Genomic DNA, 5,149 nt, shown 5'->3' with positions numbered 1-5,149 from the left:
AGAGAGAGAGAGAGAGAGAGAGAGAGAGAGAGAGAGAGAGAGAGAGACAGACAGTGAGATAGAGAGTATGAAGAGAGAAAGAGAGAAGCTGCCTCGGTGTGCGTCTCACTGGGATACATGATATTTTGTTTTGTTTTATTTTGTTTATTTGACGTGAGAAGTAGTGACGATCTAGGAGGTGTCTGGGAAGGGGGAGGGGGGGGGCAATCAATCTTACAAATACATCGTGGCAGAGAGTCAGACGTCGGGACCTTGTATTAAAACAACACCTCACCTGAACAGGTACATCACTTCTCTTTTTCTCCAGCTCTTCTTTTATTGCCACGGTTATTAAACCGTGTAAAAGTATGCCCTGTAATAGAAACACTTCTTCTTTTATATCCTCTTATCTTACCTCAGGCAGAAATAAACTACGTAATGTGTGTTCTTTCCCATCCCCTACCCCAATCCCCGGGCGCATTTAAAAACAAATTCGTTTTCAATTCAAGTACAGATACAGCTATGCTGAATACAGGACCAGGAGCTTCTCTATACACAGCCAAACAGAAAACAAATAATCGAGCGGGAACAACAAATAGCTCTTCGAACCCAGGAGATAAAAACTCGTCTGTTACCTCACAATTTACTGAATCTATGAATATAGGGCATTACGCCAACCAGGAGTAAGTAAATAGAGAAACAGTGTGTACATTTTTTTCCATTGTACAAGTACGTGTGGTTTAGTTTGGGCTCTCAGAAAGCGTGTCTGTACCCTTAGAATTTTTAAATCTCGGTTGACGAGTATATGATTTGGTTCGAATCCCTAACAGGGTGGTGCTGAACTTTGGTAACGTGGCCATCATCACTATCTTCATCATCATCATTATCATCACATCATCATCATCATCATCATCATTATCATCATCCTCATCAATAAGTTATTTATAGAGGCACCAGGCATCCATGTCCAGGTGCAGTTTTAGCCTTGGCAGCGCGGGGAGTTTCATGCAGGTCCACACACTTGCCTGAGACCTGTGGGAGATGAAACGAGAAAACAGTATGCCTTTTAAAAGTCGTAACCGTGTTCAAATTATGTGCATTTAACCCACACAATTGTATAAGTTCGTTTGGTTGGTTTAGCAACTCGTCTAGCGATTTATTTATCTATTAACAACAGACCAAATGATGCTGTAGAGAATTACGAGATCAGAGTCAGGGATTTAGTTTAGTGTAGTAAGAGTATTACGGTGCTCGCAACTGCATTAGGTCATATGAGCGCGAAGTCAGGGTGAGATAAGAATGGTTATTGGGGGTGTGGGTGACAAAGGGGGAAGGGGTCAGATGAACGACTGTGATTTAAACAAGAAAATGATAACATACCAAAAGGTTAAGAAACTCATCAAGGTGTGACTCAGCCTTCCTCAGGTCGTCACTTTGACTTTTTTTTTCTCCTGCAGTACTCCGGGATCATTGCTATCAAGTACACACGTAGGGGTGAGAAATCTAAACATCCTCAGTCAGGAAAAGGTTTGTAGATTCGGCGTTTTAAACCTTGATCTACTTAACAAGTTTTTTCAGCGCCCATTTTTTAAAAGGCTGCTGTGGGCAGATTTCTTAAAATACAATGGTAGTCTTTTTTTTTAAAGAGGATTGGGAGCTCGGCACCAAAATACTATTTTCCTGCCTTTCAAGAGTTATCGCAAGCTCAGAATACCTAAAACATATGTGGTGGGCCTGGTTCTAGCCTGCACCACTTGCGACAAATTTTGAAGGGGGGTTTTGTTTGTTTGTGTTCTCCTTTGCTTTTGTTTTGTTTTGTTGTTGTTGTTTTTTTTTGTTCTTTTTTGGGGGGGGGAGGGTGGGGGGTTTCGTTTTTACTTTGAGGTTGCTTGTGTTGTTGTTTTTTTCGATTTGTAATTTTATTTTATTTTATTTCTTCGGTTTTTTTCTCTTTTTTTGTTCATTTTTTAAAGACTCTGAAGTTAAGGCCTTTTACTTTAAAAGAGGAAACTGGTCTTATTTTCCTATGTTATCATCATCATCCAGTGCCAGATCTGCGACAGACATCGGCGATCATGATTTTCCATTCATTCCTTTGCTCGGATGCTCTCAGAAAAGCTACGTGTCCCTCCTGATCTTTCCCTGTTACCCATTTATTTAGGTTCCCTAAGTATGTTGTTCTGGGCCTACCCCTGCGTGGCTTGCCCTCAATTTTGCCAGTGAGAGCTAGATGTTCCAGACCCTTATGTCTATTCAGGTGTCCCAAATAGACATTTCCTATGTTACAAGCAGTAAAAAGGACGTTAATGTAAATTCTTTACGGGTATTATTGGGACGTTGGCACAAAAGTGATTTAAAGTATCGTATAATTGATATGGTACTACAATGGTAGTAAATTATACCTAAACTATCTTTCACAGATACCTCTTTAAAAGAAAGGACAAAATAACACTTTTACAAAATGGTATGCGCTACGTGACTAACTTCTCCTACTGTGTTCCATAGTTCGAATAACCGGCATCATTTTATCAAATACATGCACACGACTGTGTCTAACAGAAAGCGGACATTGTTAAAGAATAATTGTACAACGATGAATTCCAAAATGAGTTTTCACTCAGTGAACTTTAACGTTCACAAAGCTCATCAGTAATGTATCGAGTACTGTCTCATTAGCCTAATAGAGCGAAGAGGAGATGATTCATTATGCGCTTCTAGACGGCAACTAGACGATGGGATCGTCCATGTTGACAATAGGAATCAAAATGCCCTTATTTACGATTCATATCAACGAACTTCGAAATGAAAAATTCATGGAGTGGAGCTGACAGTAGTTTTGAACTCTCATTTATTGACCTCGAAATGCCAACAACATAACTGTTCCCGAAGAGAACAAAATTTATCTCTTATAATTCGGCACTTACTACATATAGACAAATACTTTTTTTTTAAAGGAAATCTAAGCAGATTACTACGTAGAAAGGGAAATAATATGCGTCAACGCATTGGCGTCGATAAAATGTGATATTACAGTCTACCTAAATAAGTTACAACAATATAGTTACTAAAAATTGACTTGCATTTAGCTATGAGGTATACCACAAGTTAGAAATGTGTCATAATGTAATTATCTAGTTTTGTCTCATAAAGAAACACCAATGCATTCTTCGGAAATAGTTTCTTCGATTTAGAAGAATTGTTACCATGATAACTTTGAGCACCTTGCATATTTGAACTGGCAAGAACACATGCCCCCGGAAGGAGTCCTCCCTTCCCCCCACCACCCCCACCCAAAACTCACACTCACACCTACACACACACGCACACACACACACACACACACACACACACACACACACACACACACACACACATCTCCCGTCTATGGATACATCACCTTTACGATTGTTTCTTGTATATATGAATTACAAATAAAGATTACACATTTCCATGGAGAACAGTAATTTGGTGCTTAAATGCATTTCAGTCTGCATTTTCCAAATCGACAAGTGGAGACAGCGTAACGTTAATACTGTTTACATGCAAATAACCATATTTGCACACTGGCACAACTTCCCCTGAGTCCTATGATGAACGTTCTGTTATATCCGCCGTCTTTATAAACCAATAAGCTTAGGAATATCCATGGGCATGCGTGGACATAACATTATGTATTCTCATAATCTGCTTGTGCACATGGAGTGACCTCTCATAACTAGCTGTAATCCACTTTTAGTACGATCTATGTATTCTTTGCAACAAATCAAAATGTGGCTGCAAAACGTTCTATCCCTGAAAACGTTAATATTATCTTTATAATTATTCATCTTATTCAGTTGGTTAAAAATATATCCTTCTACGTATTGATGGCAATAAGTTACACCTAAGGCTTTATTTTGTCTAGTAAAAGCCGGTGCGGCATTTTCTTCGATATAGCTCATAGTATACAGTATGTCAGGTTTGCGTCTCATTTTCTTATAGAGTTTATAATAGAGGAAATTGACAGGCGCACTTTGAAATTTTCCTTTTAGAAGTTATTTCTGTCTGAGAAACGGTGTAACGCCGCTCTCGTTTGGTAATAACACGGGTAGGAGAGGAATAGAGTACATGTAGTTGGAAAAAATAGCAGAGTCAATGTTTAAGATTATAAAGTTGCCAAAGATGTGTGCTGATTCAGCAAGGCCATATGTCTGTATCAGGCTTTGTTGCCCAAATGTCAAGGGCTCAAATACCTCAGAATTCCACGATGCTTTTTCAGGGAGTTTCCGTTTCTCTCGGAAACTGGCTCTATCCTGTCTACCAAAGACTGGCGTAGAAACGTTTTAGCTAGCAAAAAAGTAAGTCGGAAAAGGACGTAGAAAATATCTTAAAGATAACCAAATCCAAATCTTACATTGAATTTAAAGTCAACACAGCTTGCTGGTTTTAGAAAGGTCGCCAAGATGAGAGAACAACAGAATGCACATGGTGAGAACAGGTGTTGATGTATGGTTGACGATTTTCCAGCTTACGCCACTGCTCCAGGTTGACCAACGCTGTGTCGGAAATTGCACTCACATCACCCTTCTCCCGCTTACTCTAACTACTGTACCGCAGTTACTCACAATTTTGTTGTTGAAATACACTGAAATAAGAATTTTCCTTAAAACGGATAAAAACTAGCTGAAGGCACCAAGCTAGAGACAGGAAAGTGGTTAGGTTTGTCTTAACGAGCTGGTGGCAGCTCAGTGCTCGTGTTTTTCCAGATGGTCTCGAAATGACGTTAAAAAATGTTCGTGATTTAGAAAAGAAGTGGCAGCACATTGTATCTGTGTTTTCAATTACCAAAAAGGCGTCGTCCCTGTAGATATATCTGAGGAAACGTTTTATCGAAAGAGCTTAAGAGCGTATTTGGCAGGTGGTGTATGGAAAGTCTGAGTACTCCCTTATATGTTTTGAGTTCGTGCAATATTTAGACAAGTGTCCCGTCTTATCATAACCACTCGTTAGAAGTGACCGGGAGGTTTGACTGCAGATGAATTATATTTTCGCTTGTATTTTTTTTTAATATATTATTCTGTCGAAGTTATGTCTAGGCGAAATACTCGTCCTCTTGCACCATGAGCGATTTCTGTTCTTGAAACTAAATCGTTGAGAAGATCGAATGAAAGCGTATGTGTGTGTGGGGGGG

The sequence above is a fragment of the Aplysia californica genome, unplaced genomic scaffold, assembly GCF_000002075.1.
Source record: "Aplysia californica isolate F4 #8 unplaced genomic scaffold, AplCal3.0 scaffold00256, whole genome shotgun sequence".
Classification (NCBI taxonomy): Eukaryota; Metazoa; Mollusca; class Gastropoda; order Aplysiida; family Aplysiidae; genus Aplysia; species Aplysia californica.
The sequence above is the reverse complement of the archived record's forward strand: the minus strand, read 5'-3'. Positions refer to the sequence as shown.